The 20,181-nt window shown below is 41.4% G+C and overlaps 1 long non-coding RNA gene across 1 annotated transcript; it reads left to right on the top strand.

Annotated features, from left to right (window-relative positions):
* The first annotated feature begins 824 nt into the window (after positions 1-824).
* On the top strand, positions 825-19,742 carry LOC141160992 (uncharacterized). Its single transcript, XR_012250607.1, has 3 exons — positions 825-947; positions 1,096-1,252; positions 19,221-19,742. It is a non-coding gene; the product is annotated as an uncharacterized lncRNA (long non-coding RNA).
* The last annotated feature ends 439 nt before the right edge of the window (positions 19,743-20,181 follow it).

Below are 20,181 nucleotides of genomic sequence, written 5' to 3'. Positions count from 1 at the left end.
CAGTATTTACTTTTTTATTCTAGACAGATTCTTAGAGGCTTGAGACAGTCGTTGAAAATTAAGGAATGTCTGAAGGTAGTCAGAGGAGGATCAGACATGTTGAAATCCATATGCCCATTCCTTTCCTCTTCATAATGGAAAACTCAATAGGGTTCAATACATAGTAGATTGCTGAGATTTTACAATACACCAATATTAAAGTGTATGAGCAGCTTAACACTCTTGAACAATTGGACAACTTGGCATAAGTTTCACTTATTTTCATGCATTGTGAACATCCATTGATTCTCATGTTGCATTTTTATGGACAAACACTGCGTTGCTCATCTTCACGCCACAAAACTCAGCCCTTTAAATGAATGCGTAAAAGTTCATTTTAGGCAATCTCTCGCATGACAGTTGCACTGACATCGCTCGTGGGCTGTAGGAAGGAATTCCTCACTGGTGCAGCTGTCTATATGAATTTTCTAGCACTAATTTACTTTGCTGGGGAAATTACAATTATTAAAACCCAGAAGGTCATGCTGTAGTTGGGGTTGGAAGCCATTCAAATATGCTTCAGGTTTGAAACTATTTTGTGTTTTATCCAAGTTGTGAGTTCATAACAATGGAATGGTTAATTTCACACTCTAGATAACATTTCTCCGGAAAGCAGTAAGGCATGTTGATAGAGAAAATATTAAAGGTCAAAAAAAAAAACGGAGAAAACGTTGCGAGTCATTAATCCAGATCATCTGAAATACAGCGCGGACTGTGAGATAATAATCACATTTGGACGTGCTTATCTTATCCCTGTGTAATCCATTTTATGCACTTTGTGTCTAGGATTATATCGGCAATTTACGAAGAATGATCTGAAATTGGAGTTGCGGCGATTAGCTACAGATGTATGTGCAGAGATGTATTAATTCGAGGTGAAACGCGTCATGCATTTACATTTGTAATAGGTAAGCATGAGTAAAAAAGGCGTCTTTTGCTCGAAATGTCACCATAGCTGTTTCCCTGGAGGATATACAGTAAATTGTATTGCATTTTTTTTGCAAATCTGATTATATGCTGGTATTTAGTAAAATTGCAGTGCATTGTCTTCTTAAGGCCACCAAAAGATAGTTTTCTCTACCGACTTCCCTACACACAAGAATGCTTGGCTCTGGTACTGAAATTCCAACAGCTGGATCCTACTTTCCCCGGACAGATGAAGAGTGAGGAGCCACCAAACACATTACACTGTCCGCCAATCTCTCCGATATTGGTGAGTTGGAACGTCTTTAGTGTAATGGTTATGAGAGCCTTAAGGTTCAAGACTAGTTTTGAGCGAGAGTGCTCGCCTAGTATTTTTGGCGTGCTCAGCATCTAGGTTTGATCAGCCATGGCTGCATGTGTCGCGCCTGTTAGACAGCTGTGAAACATGCAGGGATTGCCTAATAAACAGGCAATCTCTGCATGTGTCACAGCTGTCTAACAGCCACCACACATGCAGCCGCAGTGGATTAAATCTAGATACCAAGCACGCCGCAAATACTCGGCAAGCACCCGAGTGTGCTTGTTTAAAACATTAAGCAAGCACGCTCGCTCAACACTATCAAAAAATTGTCAATTTTCCATTTAACATTCAATCGGGGATTGTTAAGATGAGAAAACAAATTTTCTGCAATATTAGCACATTTTTATAGAATTTATCAGAGTTCCCAGCTAAGGACTCCCAAATATTACCTGGAATGGAGGGAGGCTGCAAACATTGTCTATCACTCCAGAGGATGTAATGTATATGTCTGCTCCACAAACAGGCTGATGTAATACTTAAAAAGGTTGTCCAGGCTTGTGGTTCAAGTCTGCAGTCTCTATAAGTGACTGTAGACTTGTGAATCTTCTCAGAGTGCACAGTGTGTGCTGTTAGGATTCTCCAGTACCAGCGCCAGGAGAGGGCAGTCATGTGATTGTTAGTACGTAATTTCCATACTTCCAGTGACATTCTGACTAGACGTGTGTGGCTTCACTCAATTGACTTGTATTAAGTGAGGCCGCACACGTCTAGTTGGCATGTGACCGAATGCATGCAAATCACACACTTGTGATGATGTGCCCACCTGCAGCAGGCGCTGGCACTAGAGAATCCTTGCAGTGTGCACACTGCACACACTGAGGATTCACAAGTCTACAGTCACTTAGAGTGACTGCAGACTTGAGCCCTAATGCTGGACAACCACTTTATTTCCTATGTGGTGGAGCTAGAGAGATATTGCACAAATCCTACGAGGTTCACTCATGGATTACTACTCATTGCACAAGGACACCCTGTCATCAGCATATAGTCAAGATTCATCAACGGTTACCCAACAAAAATTACAAATTTGGGGGTGACCATTTTAGTAAACCACATTAGTTAGAGCAGAGCGGTACGGTGGAGCATTGGGGTGCTGCACAAAGAACATTGGACAAATGGGAAGCACAACACATTAGTCAATCCCTACCCAATAAGAGGCCCCTGACCTTAATCCCCCGGACCCAGATCCATCTCCGCTGAGCCTCTTTTGCTATATAAACTGTGCATTATAGTTTTGTCCCAGTATAAAGTTTCAATAAAAGACCCTGGGAATGTGGAATGGTGGTGGGATCTGTGCTATTTGCCTGTTACATTAAACTCCTTCACAGGAGAGTAGCCATGACAGGTGTCTTTTCTTCTCTGATATCTAGAAGCACATATCCTTTAGCCTTGGCCTGACAGAACCTGTCAGATTCCCTGTACCAGTTCTTGTTGATGGTCACTAAAGAGTCCATGGGGATTAGAGTGTGATTACATTGAGATCTGCCCTGTCAAGAACACTGTGATTTTCCCATTGTCCGAGTTGCCTGGCAACTACAGAGTTTAGTTCTCTTCACTCTACTTTAGCAGATGTTATCATGTCGGTGTTATTTTCAGGCCCTCTCTATGTACTCTAATGCCTGCGCTCATGAATTAAAGTGCGCCAATGATCCCATACTGTGAATGGGTAAATTGCATTTGGATGATATGTCGACTCAGAAATCCACTCCACCTCCAACACTGCCTTTTCGAGCATATTTAAAGAAAAATCTGTCACCAGGTTTTTTCTACCCCACCTGATAGCAGCATAACATAGGGGTAAAGACCCTGATTCCAGGGATGTATCACTTACTGGGCTGCATGCTGCAGTTTTGATACAATCACAGTTTTCTCTGCTGCAGATCTATCACTTCTCTGAATGCTGAGCTCTGTATAACCCCGCCCACACTACTGATTGGCCGCTTTCTGTGTACACTGTGCATAATCAGAAGGCAGCCAATCAGTGGTGGCCGCAGAGTTATACACAGCTGAATATGAAGGACTACATGGCAGTAGGTTTACTAGTCCTCTAGTGATCATCTACTGCTGATAAAACAGTGATTTTCATCAAAGCTACAGCAAGTGGCCTAGTAAGTGAAATATTGCTGGAATCATGGTCTCTACCTCTACAATATGCTGCTCTCAGATTGATTAGATAGGAAAAATCTGGAGACAGATCCCTTTAATATGTTATATGCTACCTCTAAGGGCATATATTGCCACTGACTACAACAAAGGCTATGAAAGACTGTGTAGTTTCAGGGAGCTCCCCCTTGTGGTGGCTGCAGGGAGATAGAATGTTATTATTTAATGTACTTCTAGTATTGCCACCCTAGTCTTTTGGCCTGTTGTGCATCTTCACTTCCAGCTTTGGGCCACATAAGAAGCCCTAAACTACATTTTCTTATGATTGGTGGAGCAGCAGTTAGTCTGTTAGTTTCTTAGGAGACCCTACTGGATCACAAGCATGCACAGTTGACCAAACCTACTTACTATAAATCCATAAAGAACATTATGTGCCCAATTTGTTAAGACTGGTCTTAGTCTTAATGGAGGGGTGTGGTGGAATAAGAAATGCCTGATTCATCTTACAACTGCAACTGGCCTGTGCCTCCCCAGAAATCTTACTCTAGCCACAGACTGGAGTAAAATTTCTAGCACATGGTATGCCTTGTTACACTCATGTCCCAACCTGCTCCGCCCTCTTTAGCGAAGCTGGCCGGGACTGGAGTGGAAACACCATAAGAGGCTAAATTTTTGCGCAACTTCGAGTTGCCCAAAAAGTTTGCAACTTTACAAAGTGTTTTACACTAATGATACATCGTCCCAAAAATGCTTTGCCAACAAATGTTTACCAAGATATCAACAAGCTGAACTGTGCTTATTGTAGAAGGAACATGTTATAGAAGGTTTTATATATTTATTAATCAGTAAAAGCGTAACTAAACTTTTTTTTTTTTTTTAGTTTTCTTCCAGACATTGCAAAGTTATTAATTTATGTAACATACTTTATTACCTGATTTTGCTTACTTTTCTTCCAAACATTGTGCTACAGTGCCGTTTCAATGTCGACTCCATGTTGCTTTAGAAGCTGCTTTCAACTGCTGCTCAGACAAGAATCAATACACTATTTTCAAACAGTCCTCTGTCTGATTAGGGTGTGCAGAACTGAGAGGCTCAAACAATGAAAGCACTGTATACAGACTGTCTGGATAAAGTGCATCAATTTTTGCTAAGCAGCAGTTGAAAGGAGCTCCTAAAGGTGAATGCAATGGCCATGTGAAACAGCACTGCAGCATGGCATTTGAAAGAGAAAAAAGGAAAATAAGGTTATGGAGTATATTACAAAAATTCTTAACTTTTCAATGCCAGGAGGAGAATGAAGTTAAAAAAAAATCAGAGTTAGACTTTGCCTATTAATACAAGGTGTGTGACCTTTATTTAGGGGGTCTGTTATAGGTTCCTTGTATATAAAAGTGTACATAGGGAGTATGGCCTTTGTTTATTTTAGGTGGTCTGGTATTGCGTCTATATTTATTAAGGTGGTCTTTATTAAGGGGGTCTAGTCCTGAATAGTCATTAGTTTAGAGCAGCGTTTCCCAAACTCCAGCCCTCACTGCCCCCTACATGTCCTATTTTCAGGATTTCCATAGTGTTGCACAGGTGAAAGAATTCCTGATGCCTTGATGATACTTCCATCACCTGTTCAATACTAAGGAAATCTTGAAAACATGACCTGTTGGGGGGGGGGGGGGCCATGAGGGCTGGAGTTTGGGAAACAGTGGTTTAGAGAATTGTTTAGGGAGTTTGGTCTGATCTCTGTTTATGTTTAGGGAGTTGGAGGTGTCATTTGTATATTTGTATTAATTTTGGGACGTGTTTTCCTCTTTCTGCTTTCTCTTTTCAAATCTTTCTGATATATTCTGAAAAGTTAGCATGTATGCTCCCATTGGCTGTAATTATTGGGTGTGGCCTGTACTCATGGGCAGGGCTTATATACGATAAAAATGTTTTATGGCACCTCTAAAACCCTCCTGAAATGACTGTTAAAAAAAAAGTAGCTTCTGAGGCTCCATGCAAAATCTCTGCCAGGGCCCCCTTTAATATTTGCCATTTATAACATGCGGTAGAGGTCCCTTTAATGCACCAGGCCCCAGGTGCGACTACTACCTCTATAGCTACACTTATGTATATCATTATTAAATACCGATGAATGGAATAACCTGAAACCTTTAAAACATACACAAAAGTTTTTGAATCAGTGGAATTTTCTAGCTTATCACGTGAAGTTCCTCATTATTTTTCAGTCCATTGCGGGATTATCAGGCTTTCTGAATTATCACATTCCGGATTATTGTCCTTTGGTTTAGCAGACAACGATTTTAATTCAACATCAGGGGGAAACTTTTACAATTTTTTTTTTTTAAAAAAAGCTAGTAAATTTTGGAATTTGAAAGTAAAAGAACGAAGTGTGAAAAATGAACCGAGTGAAACAACACGCCGACAGCTCTTTGTTCAGCAATTTCCCCCAGTTACGGTTCTCTTTTAATATTTTCCATTTCTGTGTGGGTAGAGATAAAAATCTTTTGGCATGTGCCGAAATTTCTGTAAGTGAAAATTGATAGAAAAACTGCTTTTGTGCTCGAGCCTTTGAAAAATTCAATTTCCTATATGCATGTGACTACATCAAGATTTAGACAATAAATTAGGTGCTCTGGAGCCTTAATGATCCCGGCAATAAGTGAAGAAAGGAAAATATATGAAGGAACTAGTCCACGCTTCACAGACCCATCCATCATCTTGTCTCAAGACCTCACTGTCTTCTATCTGCAGAACTGGCTCCTGTTCAGAATAAAATCACACAAGCTTCAAAGAGGAGATGAAAAACAGAACCAAGGAGCGTACACAACTTTTGTTAAACTGCATTCACCTCCGAGAAACATGCCTCAAAGAAGGAGCCTAAGCCAGTAAGTGACTGTTTAGCATGGATCTGTCAAAGCCTTCTGAAGAATTGTGCAGCTGCGGCGCTTCATGCTTTCATGATATAATTTAGGAGGCAAGGACTTACGCACACAGGAGCAGAGAAAAATATGACTGATCTTGGAAAATGGCCCTAAGACCCCTAAAGTCTATTAACTCTGTGGGGTTTCTACTCACTTGGGTGCGTTGGGAGTCTGGCTTGTGGCAGACTTCACTCAGGACATGCAGTACGTCTTGTAGCAGTCACACATATATGCTGGGAACGCTGCCCGCATTCTCCACCAATTGTGGGGTTTCTACTCACTTGGGTGCATCGGAAGGCAGCTCATAATATACTATTAACTTTATATTTAGTTCCCATCGCACCTTGATGTTCTAAAGGAGGTTGACAGAAGTTGATGGGGCTTATCGGGTGGGCCAGTTTACATCATGTTTTCTCCTTTGTTAGAAGAGTACCACAAATACAAGCTCATCACATAAGACTGATTTTGGCATCAAGCATTTTGAAAAGTCTCAAAGGTTGTGCGAAAATGTTGCGATTTTTTGTCATTTTTACACCAGTTTTGGCAAGCTCCATCAAAATGGGCGGAATTGGAGCAGGACGGGGCAATATGAGTAATATTTGTGGCAAGGCACATGATGAAGGAATCAGGCATCTCTCACTCCAACGCACCCGCTAATCAAGACTGGTGTAAACAATACCAGTTTTGATGAATCAGCACCATAGTGTTCTACTGCTAGGATGCCTAGTGATCTGCTTTAATCTGTGTGGGAACCTGGCAGTGAGTGTTCACATTCCCTGCAGCACCCCAACAGGACAAATGAAGCATTGCACAATTCTTGTTGATACTGGTAGGTCATCTATGTAATGCACACATATACCATGTCCTCCACATGAGCCACACTGGATGAAGAACTCCCTTTATTAACTCAGAACTTAGCGTCATGGCTTAAACTTCTAACGGAAGGCATGACCCTATAATGAATCCGATTCAAATAGTCAAATTAACTTTAAAGGGTTCCAGTAAAGTTTGTTACATTTTGGATGGGAAACTGTAGATGAGGCTCTGTGTAGTAATGTGAACAGAGTCCAAACCAGACAACTTTTTTAAAGAGATATTCAGATGGTTTAATTGTATGGCTGTATATTGCTAAGATATGTCAAAACATTCTAATTGGTGGGTATCTAATGTCTGTTAGCCCATTGATCCACTGTGCAGGGAACGCACTGCCACCCACTGAGCAGAGAACTGCAACACAGCTCCATTCTAGTTCATGCTCTATTCTGTTTCTTCAGCATGACAATGTTGCAGATTTCAGCTTTCAGCAGAATCATCAGCGCTCATACATGGTGGGATAATAAACTGTTTTACTTGGGACATACCGCAGCAATATTCACCATCACAATATTATTATTATTATTTATTTTTAGAGCACCATTGATTCCATGGTTCTGTACATGAAAAGGGGTTACATGCAAAATACAAATATAATATGGTGAACAAACTAACAATGACAGACTGGTACAGAAAGAAGAGGACCCTGCCCTTGCGGCCTTACAGTCTACAGGATAACAGGGAAGGAGACAGTTTGTCGGGAGGGGGGTTGCGGCAGCTCCGGTGGTTGTGAGGTGGCAGCAGAGTCATTTCAGGCTGTACCTTTCTTGAAGAGATGGGTTTTCAAGTTCCATCTGAAAGCCCCGAAAGTGGTGGATAATAGAATATGTTGGGGCACAGAATTCCAGAGGATGGGGGGGATACTCAGGAGAAGTCTTGGAGGCGATTAGGTGACAAACGTACAAGTATGGAGGAGAAAAGGAGGTCTTGGGAGGATCGGCGGTTGCGTGTTGGAAGATATCGGGAGAAGAGTTCGAGATACATGGAGAAGACAGATTATGGACCGCCTTGTAAATCAGTGTTAGCGGTTTGAACTGGATATGTTTAGGAATTGGGAACAAATGAAGGGATTTGCAGAGGGAAGAAGCAGAGGAGTAGCGAGGAGAGAGGTGGATTAGTCAATCAGCAGAGTTAAGGATGGACTGGACAGGTGAGAGAAGGTTAGCAGGGAGGCCACAATATGAATGATTACAGAAGAAACTGACAAACATAAACCAGAGCGGTCATACATTACAGTCTACAGTATATGCACTAGGCAATAAACTAACAGTTAGCACAACTGCTCAACACAGTCCCTCCAACATAAGCCTGCAGCTGTTGCATACTCCAACACACAACATATATGTTAAGCTTTTTTACAGAAAACTGTAATATGCCATCCACTTAATTTACATTTATATCACATGGAGGCAGTAATAAAATAAGCACAGTAATCATTATACAGTTCATGTGTATAAAATAATAGTGATAGCTGCAATCTAAAGATGATGAGACATGGAACTGCCAGTTTGGGGTGTATCAATAAGTGCAGAGGTTCATACAGAGGCCAGCCAGTCACTAGAGTTATAGTCCAATATCATGATCCAAGCATAGATTATCTGTTCAGATGAGGCAAATGGATGCACGCTACAAATGACACGTGCGGTAAGGATGTCTCCTGCGAGGTATATATCTAACGATAATCTGGAAATGGTATCATTAATATAGAGCCAGTAGCACTGTGATAAATCAAGGCAGTAGTTAATTGTACAGTATAGAAAATATTACAAGGACCTTAAAGGGATATTCCAGTATGTAGGGGATGTTTGGTTTGAGGAAGATACTGAAATCATTATGATTACTAGAAGTGGTGACCAGTCATTTTATTCTTCCACAGCTCATTCTTCTGTATTACAAGAGAGTTTAATAGATTTGGATCGGGGTCTTTATCTCAAGGTGAATAATGACATTTGTGGCACCCTGCTGTTCACAGGTACCACAGGACCCATAAGGGTGAATGGACGGACTTCTCCACAAGAGGCCCTCACTATATACAAACACCTCCACCCTGTACCACCAGAGGGAGCCCTGTTAGGGATATATAAACTGGAGGGTGGAGTTAGGTAGTCAGAGTGTGCTGACGCTAGGAGAGCAGTGAAGACGCAGCACGCTGGCTGCTGTGCTTAGGCGAGCCAAGGCCTACAGCACGAGTTGAAGCATAAGGGGCCCCGAGTGTGGCCGGAGGCAAAGAGGAGGGGAGAGAGGAGTTGAGGGGGCAGAGGAGCATCATAGGCACAACCCATAGCGTAAACCGGGCGCCGGGTCGGCGCCTACAGGGTCCTTTACACCCAGTAGGGATTACCGGCATACCAGGAGGATTACAAGTCCCTGGTTGACCTGAAGCTAAACCCGTCAACAGGACTAGGAACCACGAAGGCCCCGGCATCCAGGGATAGTGGCTGCCAGAAAAAGGTCCTACTACCAAGCGACAGGTGAAGGAACAGCACGACACATAAGCTAGGCCCAGTTGCAGGCTGGCCAGGAGCTTAGAGAGAGGGAGACACGGACCACGAGGCCTTATACCCGCTCAATGGGGAGAAGTCCTGAAGTGCACCCTTCCTACCGAGTACCCTGGACTGTACCTGACATCCGCACCAGTAAAGGTATTGAAGCAAATCCCCTGACTCTGTCAGTTACTCCTGCTGCGCCATCCCGACTGCACTACAAGTCCCGCTCCACCTGTGGGGAGCTGTTCCATCCTAGCTGCCTATCAACTGCCTCAGAGCTCTGCAGCAGCAATGGTACAAATTACCAGAAACCACAGGTGGCGTCACGATCAAACTACAAATCCCATATAAACTATCCCCTTTTTGTTGACCGCCCTGGGCCACGGACCGGGCCAGCCACTGTGACATATTCCCCCTGAGCATCCATAGGCCCGGACACCGAGTACCCCACTGCCCTGGGGGCGCGTCACATTGATATATTCAGAGTCATAGCTTAAAGGGATTTTCCCACGAATAAAAGTTAATTTTAATCAATAGATCTTGGAATAATAATAACTTCCACAATTGGATGTGTTTAAATATAATGTTCCTGTGCTGAGATAATCTTATAAATGTGCCCCTGCTGTGTACTGTGTAATGGCTGTGTCTGACCATACAGCAACATGGTCTGATCATACCACATCTCCTGGGCAGGGAAGGACGCAAAATAATTTGCAGAAAATACAGCAGGCGATCACAAATTAATCTTTCTTAAAGTAAAACATTTTTTAAAAACATGCAGGGAAATGTTTTACCTCACAAAAAGAATCAGCTTTGATCCCGTACTGTCTGTATACTCTTTTCCTTCCTCCGATGCCCAGGAGATGTGGTATGATCAGACCATGTCCCTGTACGGTCAGACACAGCCATTACACAGTACACAGCAGGGGCACATTTATAAGATTATCTCAGCACAGGAACATTTTATTTAAACACATCTAATTGTGGAACTTATTATTCCAAGATCTATTGATTAAAATCAACTTTTGTTTGTGGGAAACCCCTTTAAAGCTTGGTAGCTACAATGCAAAGTCTGTAAAAAATGCCCCACAATTGTCTTACTGTTCTTATTGCCTAAGAGACATTTTGGCCCTTTCCAACTTCTACACACCCTAAAGGTAAAGAGTTATTCACAAAACAAACAACACCTATCCACAGCACCCCCACCGATCCTAAGAAATGGGCACTGAAATGCCAACCCACCGCTTTTAATTTTCTATGGAACCAACAGAGATCGCTGAATCGAGAATGAATGGAGGGGAGGCATACACACTCCATTCTTCAGGGGCATTCAAGAGCCCCATTCTCTGGATCAGTGGGTAACCCAGCAGTCAGAACCACACTGATCATTACCTGTGGGTAGGTAATAACTTTCAATGTCAGGAAAAACCTTTAAAAGGGCTTTCCACTACTTCGAAATCCCCTTCTAAATCTCAATGTTTTCTCCCAGGTAAAATAATACCACGTATGCTCATCTCCAGTGCTGGCGTCATTCCAGTGGTGTCGGCATTGGCTCTCCCGGAGCTTGCGCGACATAACAATGTCACGCAATACCTGCAGCCAATCAGTGTTGGCTTCACTCTGCCCTCCTACAGATGTAATTGACATTCAGAGTAAGTGAGAGAGAAGCCGCAGCTACGGATGTTTATTTGTCTGAAGGAGGGAAAAGTTAAGCCAGTGCTGATTGGCCGCAGTGATCGCGTAACAAAATAATGTCATGCGAGTCCTGAGAGAGCCAGAGGTGAGTATATGTCTTATAATTTTACTGGGAGGAAATGGATTCAGAAGGGGTTGTCCGAGTAGTAGACAACCTTTTTAAGCCACTTTTGCCAGGGAATTGAGGGGTGGGGAAGGCAGGCCTGACACTGCAGACTGCGGGTTCAGTGTGCCAGGGGCAAAAGTCAACAAGCTACTCTACTTAAGTAGGGTATATAGATATGGAACTATAGTCACAAGCTGAATGTTTGTCTTCCATAAGGGTAATCCTTGCTACCTGTGACAGAAGCGATCCCATGACAGTGTTTGCCAGGAGGAGCTTCTATGTTGTGGGATAAAAATTGTCATGAATGCCATCTTTATTCTTTTGACAGTCACAAAAAACTCAGTAAGATGCAGGCTGCTCCCAATGCATGGGAGGCCACAGGTCTCCAAACTTTTTTTAAATGCCATGGCAGCTACCATGGGGGTCGTCATATCTTACTCAGAAATCAGAATGACTAATCGTTTAAAGTATTTCGCATTGCATATAAGATAGATTAGCCAATCAGGAGTCTAGAAAACCTAGACGAAAAGCTTTGCGGCAATCGTGATGGTCACTATATTGGATGTAACCCACTACTATGGGCAGCACAGTGGCACACTGGTTAGCTTTGCAGCTCTGGGGTCCTGGGTTCAAGTCCCACCAAGGACAACATCTGCAAGGAGTTTGTATGTTCTCCCCGTGTTTACATGGGTTTCCTCCCACATACATACTGATAGGGAATCTAGATTGTGAGCCCCAATGGGGACAGTGGCCATAATGTCTGTGGAATTAATGGCACTATATAAGTGAGTAAAATAATAATAATAATAACCTACCGGACAGCAACTATAAAACAAGTTTGTAGCTAATTTAAAGAGGATTTCTGACGACTAGATATCAAAATTATTGCATAGGTTATAAAAATTATCAGATTTTGCTATAAAAAAAAAAAATCACACATACTTAGTTTGGCGCCACCTAGTGTTCTAAGTGTATTGCAAGCTGCATGTCCACATAATGAGCTGAGTGCTGGTGGACACATATGCTCATTCACTCTCACTACACCCTGTTCCCTACTTTATGATCCGCTATTCACTGTAGAGGAGCCAATAGAAATAGTTTGTTGAGAAAGTCATGGTATTATGGTCGTGAAGATGCTATCTGCAAGGAAAGCTGTAGCTGTAGCCTGAGGAGGAAGAGACTGAGATGAGAAGACTCTTTTTGCTGGAAAATTAAGAATGGATTGTATTGTCAGCTGCCAGAAGGGGAAGGAGACCAGTCCCCCAGGGGTGGAAGGAGACTGAACTGAAAAGATTATTTATGCAGGTAAACTGAAAAGGGATTGCATTGTCAGCTGCCAGAAGGGGAAGGAGACTAGGCTGAGAAAACGCATTATACATGGAAAGTAAGAAGGGATTGTAATGTCAGCTGCCAGAGGGTGAAGAGATTATGCTGAAAATGCTCCTTGTGCAGGGAAAGTAAGTAAGAATTTTAATGTCAGTTGCCAGAGGGGGAAGGATACTCAACTTTGCAGGGAAAATAAAAAGGGATGCTGCCAGAAAGAAAAATAGACTGATTCTATGCAGAGTCCACCTACAACAGCACTGTTTAGCAGTACCAATAGGAATAGAATAAAGCAAAAAATTATGAAAAAGTTTGGTTTTTTTGCAAGTTAAACAGCTATCTCCAGCTTTTTTCCCCCCTTAAGGGGAAATGCTTTGGAATATTATGAGAAATAATTTGCCCATGCAGCAGCTACGTAAGTGAGCATCTCTAACAGAGTCTGCTTTTTGCGGTTATTACAGGGAAAAGGCTGCATGTTTCCTTAAGTGATAATCTCCAATTACCGTATTATTCCAAGGAAGTATTTGTGCCAAGAAAGCTCCTTGCCCCATCCATGACTGACACTCCGCTTTTTTTTTTTTGCCTTGGAGTGATTATTACTAGTGCAAACAGTCTTAGAAAACTGTTTACACTTTGGTCTAACACTGTAAAATGAAGTCCTGCCCTAATCCCTGCTTCAAATAGCCCTGAGACATCTTGGGAGAAGTGCTGATCAACCACTAAGCCTTCAAGGACAATAGAGAATGTATTGATGTGTATTGATTGGGCAATCGTTCTATTGCTATGCAAAGAGCTCGGGAAAACTGAGGTCATCAGCTCAGAGAAATGTTTACAGGATAACCTGTTCCCAGTAAAATATTTCCTTTTTCTTAGCCAGGAAAGACAGATAATTTGAAGCCCAATAGCCCTGCTTTCTGTAGTATTCACTTTCTGCGTAGTAATGTCCTTGGATATGAAGTAGAATATTGTAATGTTGACTCTATTCATTTGATGTGGTTTGGAAAGTGCATTCAAAGTTTGAGAGGTTGTTTTTGTGATTTCGGTTCCCAAGAAACTATAATATTTTCCTGCTTGACCCCATTGATAATAGCCAGGCAACATGTGTTTTTCACCTTCAAATTACCCCACTTCAATTAAAACATAGACATACCTGAGAGAGTCCAAAGACCCCCTATACTGCATACCAAAACCCCAGCTTCATACCTGGCACAACTTAATATAAGACTTCGACAGGTTGAAATTTTCACTTGGTAGTAGACCAAGCTTGGCTTCTTGCAAGAACAAACTACTGTATTTCAATATACTTAAAGGCAGTGTCAGACTGAGGAACATTGTGCCCACCAGAGGATTTGATTCTGAGGGTCGACCTTTCTCCCCCCACTCAAGAGCCCCATAGCAGCTGCAAGGCTTGCACTATGAACTCTCCTGAAGGAGAAGCCAGGGCCCATCGAAGGATTCTCCAGTTCTCCAGTGGGCCCATCCAACCCTGCTTAAAGGGCTTTTGCCACTTTTGGAAAATGTCCCCCTATCCGACTACCTTTGAATGTTGCCACCGAAAAAATATACATTTTCCTCTTTTTCTTTCTTCATTGTGTCCTTCGAAACCAATGCGAATGCATGCGATTGTGGGTGGGCTGGTGGGTCGTATCACATGGCCTGTTTTCTTCTTAAATAGCCTAAAACCACTCCCCATGCTCCACATTATTGTAGTGAGGTAGAAGAAGATGTCGTGTCAACAAGGAGTTAATGTGAAGTGTGATATGATAATGTGTTATGTTATATGTTTGATAAAGACAGAGTGTTGTATTTTATCCTTATGGTGAGTTTTTGTCTCTGTTCTCCTGGAGGTTTTATCCTCAAGGCGGCCCCTGGGAATGGAGGAAGCCTGTCCACTCTAGGGGAACCATGACAAAGTATAGGGATCTAGGTTGCACCACTTAGGTTAGCATACAGTTAATACATTGGGACTAGCCCACTAGTTGGGAGGAGTTAGATCAGTTAAGAAGGGAAGCACTTCCTAGTTTAGTGGAGGAGTGTAGGACAGTCAAGTGTGTGAGTGGAGTTCTGATGAAGCGCTAGATAATACAGAGTTCAATGGGTACTAGGAAAGCAGATGCAGCAAAGGCGAAACAGTACTTTCAGTGCAAGCGGGAAGAATTGGCGCATTTAATGGATGTGCCATTTCTGGGGAGGCTGAGGTCTGCTATTTTTAGGCTGGGAAGGGGTCAATATCCATGACCACTTACCAGCCTATTAATATCAGCCCACAGCTGCCTGCTTTGCCTTAGCTGGTTATTAAAAATAGGGGGGACCGCACATCATTTTGTTTAGGGTCTCCCCTATTTTTAATAACCAGCTAAGGAAAATGATTATAAAGTTTTATGAGAACTGCAACTGTTGTTTCAGGAGAACTTGCTGTGGGATGTCTGTGTCTCCTCCCCTACCTTTCTCCATATAATTTTAAAAGCACCAACAGTCAGATCCTATCTCAGTATATATATTTTACACCTGAATTGAGAGTGAATGATCAGTCCAGGTGGAGAAAGAAGCAGATATCTCTTATGAGATATATTACAAAGTTGCTTATTTTCATGTGTACTATTGATTCACAAAATAAAAATTAAAACAAGGTTGAAGAGAACCTGCCATCGTGTTTTTGCTACTCCTTCTGACACCAGCATTATGTATTAGCAGAGACCCCGATTCCAGCGATGTATCACTTGCTGGGCTGCTTGCTGTAGTTTTGATAAAATCACTGTTTTATCTTCTGCTGATCTAGCAGCTCTCTGAATGCTGAGGTCTGCTGAGGCAGCTTTCTGTGTACACTGTGCATAGGTAGAAAGCTGTCTATCAGTGGTGGGGGTAGGGTTACACATAAATCATAAATATGGATGGCTACATGGCAGCAGGTTTACTAGTTACCTAGTGATAATCACCTGCTGATAAAACAGGGATTTTTTCAAAACTACAACAAGTAGCCCAGTAAGTGACACATTGCTGGAATTAGGGTCTCTGCCCCGACATCATGCTGCTCTCAGATTAGCTGGCATAAATCTTCTTATTGATTTTTTTAAGTACAAGGTATATTATTTTAAATAACGTATTATATTGAGATGAAAGGAACTTGTGGAATCCCCAATGTGACAATCACTCCGGCTCCTATGCGCTCAGCTCGCTTTGCATTACAATAAAGCAGAATAGATAAGTATGGTGTTTTCTGCAGCCAAGAGATGTTCACATCCTCCGACCTGTGTTTTGGCTGCTACAAGTGAAAATAAACTAGAAATTATTTTGAGAAGCAAAGACAATAGATAAGAATTAGTAACAGTTTCTATCCAGTTACACAGAATGCTAAAAATGTTATCTCCTACCCACACGTACCACCTCAAAGTCGTAGCCAATATGTCAAGCGGCTTTCCCATAATAGGTAATATTTTCATCAATATGGCCCAGTTTAAGACATATTAAGAAATGTAAGGGATATTTAAGGGATCTGCCCTTTTATCTCCCCTTTTTGCTCCAGGACATGGTTATTTTTCATTGTTTTACTTCTAAATTTACTCTGTGTTCATCATCCCTGGGGCCCAACCACTAGTGGTTTACTTCAGACAGACCTACAACAATACTAGATTCCTTGATAGGGCGTTGATCCAGGGAACTAGTCTGATTGTCGTATGGAGTCGAGAAGGAATATTTTTCCCCAATGTGGAGCTTAGTGTTTGCCACATGTTTTTTTTTTGCCTTCCTCTGGATGAACATGTTAGGCTATGGGTTGAACTAGATGGACTTAGTCTTCCTTCAACCTCAAAAACTATGTTACTATGTAATACCTCATACATCTGGTAACAATATCACTCTCCCTCCCAAACCCGCTACCATCACTGACTGACTGCAGTGGACATGTCCCTGAGTTAGGAGTTAGGAGGTAATCCATGGAGGTCGAGACCAGCGAGGGACCAGGAAGTGCCAGACTCAGATCAGCAGGGGATGAGTAAAGTGGGTATGGCTACTTTTGATATTTTATAACATTCTACAATGGTTTGAAAATCATTTTTACTGGCTGAACAATCCCTTTAAGACATTTTTTTATTTTGTATATTTAAAGAAAACTTGTCACCAGATCAAAACTGCCTAGTCTTTGCTCTTAATTAATTCCCGCTGCTCCCCTTCCTGAGTATTACATTTTTGTTTTTCACATTTGCTCTATGGTTCCAGAGATATTGGTCTTTTTAGTTAGTGCTAATTTTTATGGTCTTTACTAAAGACTCTTTACCAAGGGATGGTGCTCACAGGTAGAGATGAGCAGATCAATCCGGGGGACTCCGGTCTAGCGTCCACATCAATGGTATCTGGTGGTTAGATGGGAGAAACAGATGTCGTCGCATCAGCTCTGACAAGTCAAATGCCATGTTGAGGATGCCGGTAGGTAAAAGATTTGCTAGCTGCCAGGTAACACTGACCTGGACCTTGGAGCAGAGTCCCATGAATCGATCCGCTCATCTCTATTCACAAAGTAATAATCAAAACCAAGAAGAAACAAAATGAGCATATATCCTGCTGTAACTTAATAAGTAAAAAGCAATAGTGCATGTAAATAATATAGGGTACTTAGTAAACTGTTTTTGATATAAAAAAGCATAAAAGCCATTCCACCAGCGACACAGTGACCCTATTCGAGGAAGGTCCTACATTGTCTAATACTATAAACCTTACTGTATGTCAGAGTTGATGTCTGTGGGAAAAAGGGCAGACCAAGGACCGGGTCCTGAACTCAGGACACCACAGCCATGGGACACTATATATATATATATGTGTAATATCCAGCTCAAGGAGGGGAGGCTTTTATGCTTCTTTTAGCAAAAACAATTTACTAAGTACCCTATGCTATTTAAATGCAACTTTGCTTTTTATTTATTTAGTTACAGCAGGGTATATGTTCATTTTGTTTCTTTTAGGTCTTGTTTAGTTAGTGGCTAGTGTGAACATGCATTTATATGTAGCATGTATATCAACTTAAACTCAAGCTCACTTTGTGTTTTTTCACAAAATAATCTAAAGACATGCCCCCAAAGAATACTGTGAGCACCACTCAATTGGTAAAGACTATAAAAATTAGAACCAAATAAAAAGGCCCATATCTGTGGAACCATATAGCAGATTTAAAATAAAAATACAGCAGCATCCGAATAATCAGTGAAGCAGCGGGAATAAAATAAGAGTAAAAATTGGACACTTTTGACCTGATGATACATCATCTTTAAAGGGTTTATTTAGAAAATTTTACAATTTATTGTTCTTACTGCTGATAGTACTAAATACACTGTGTATAGATGCAAACTAAAAAAAATAGTGTGGAATAGGACTATTTGCCCAGTGTTCAACTTCCCCAAGTCTGACCTCTCTGTATGTGGGCATCTTTCTGTACTTCCTGTGTCCTGAACTGATATATTTCTAGGAAAAGTCTGGAACTCAAACCCTACATTGACCGAGCCTAACATGCAGACATCTGGATGGGATTTTTCCTGCAAATGCCACTCCAGTTTTCAGTGGTGTAGTGCGAATTGCCAAGTCTTGGGCAAGACAAGTATTTTATGCCCCCCTAACCTGTGGATCCATTAATACTACCTGTGTCCCTTCCACCAATCCTGTATTTGAACCACTTATTCCCCAAGCACATGTATTGTATTTTAAGAAAATACTAATGTAATTAAAGTAAAGCTAAGACCACATTTCCGTATATTCCGATTGTTCCCTTTAGAGAACCAAATGGAATTCATGTGCAAAAGTGTCCACTTGCATCGGTTATGCAATCCAAAGAGGAGGGGTCCCTTTGATTATTAAGAGGTCCGTTTGGGTTCTATTTCGTGCCTTTAGAACTGAAGTAACTATTGCTTGGTGAACATCGGACACTCACTGCTCCTGTTCTTTGCCAGTAGAAGTGGCGCCTGCTGGCCGCTCAGTGAAGATTCCCTAGGGACTAGTTCTGCCATCCTGGAGAGGTGAGGCAAAACTTTGTGACACCATAGAATTTTGCACCCTGGCAGTTGTCCCTCTTCCCACTTCTTTCCCTATCGTCGACCAAAAAATGTCAACTTAACTCTCACTTGGTTGCTCTCCATTCTAGCTCATAAGGAGTGTCCCAAGTGAGACCCCTATCTATAAGCCCTAACAGGAGTTGGTTTTATGAAACTTCTCATTCTTTTACTTTGATACCAATTATCATCAATTGAGGTTAAAAACATTTTTGAGATTTGGATTTAATATTTTTTTATACCATATAACTATTTTTTGCCTCTTTTTACATTTCTGATCAATGTATCTTATCATTGGGTGAACCATACTGGATGCAACTAATAAACGACTGACCCGTATCTTGTGTTGTCTTGTTTCAGACTCAACATAAAGGAGAGGCCTCATCAGGCACAATCTTAGAACATCGTACTCAGTTTACGTGGAAGATCAGGATTCATGTTTGTCTGCCGTATTTCAACTTTTTTGTAATGAAAATAATTCCTATCTGATAATCTGATGTCCAGCACAATGAGCTCAATAGATGTGGGTCATAAAAATCAGATAAAGGGAAATTCTCAAGAAAACTAGAAAACTGTGGCTGCAAAATTGACAGAAGCACAATGCAAAGCCCATACAAAAAAATCCAATTTCCTATATTTTCATATGGGTGGGAGTAAAGTGGCAAAAATTTTCAGCATAGTAGTATTTGCTATTTTTCAGCACCCCAAATTTTGCCAACCATTGCAATCTAAAGATGTCTTTAAAAATTTGGACCTCAAAAGCAGACAAAATTTGCACAATTTTTCTTGTTTCTGTACCATTTCCCCATATTTTACATATTTTTTCTTCCATACAGAACTGTTATGAGAATCATTTTTAATACGGCAGCATACTTTATAGCACAGCGTTTCTTAAGGTTTTGAATGTAGGGTCTATTCATATATGGTCCTGCACATTAAAACAATAATATGAGGACATGTTAAACACCTCAAAAAAAATTACATGTCCCCCTCAGGATTGAATAACTTAGAGTAAACCAGATACAATTTTATGTAGCTTATATAAATTTGTTCAGTTGATTTGTGATCAATAAAATTAATTCGGAATCGAAAGTGCCCCAAAAAGGCATTTTTTAAACTCAGAAATCTCTCTATACCCCAATACATAATAATGGAGGGTTGGGAAGGAGTTAGAAAATGCTAAAAGATAATCTTCACCTGTTTTAGGTCCACCCCCGCCCTGTCCTAGACCCGCCCCTGCCCTTTCTTAGGCTTGCCCCTTACCTAAACATCATATAGACTCAACATTTTTCCAGGATTTAGTGACGTAACTAGAAGCTCC

This window comes from Phyllobates terribilis, unplaced genomic scaffold (assembly GCF_046119375.1).
Source record: "Phyllobates terribilis strain yellow unplaced genomic scaffold, ASM4611937v1 Scaffold_9__5_contigs__length_417890890, whole genome shotgun sequence".
In the NCBI taxonomy this organism is placed as follows: domain Eukaryota; kingdom Metazoa; phylum Chordata; class Amphibia; order Anura; family Dendrobatidae; genus Phyllobates; species Phyllobates terribilis.
This window is presented reverse-complemented; position numbering and strand designations above follow the sequence as displayed.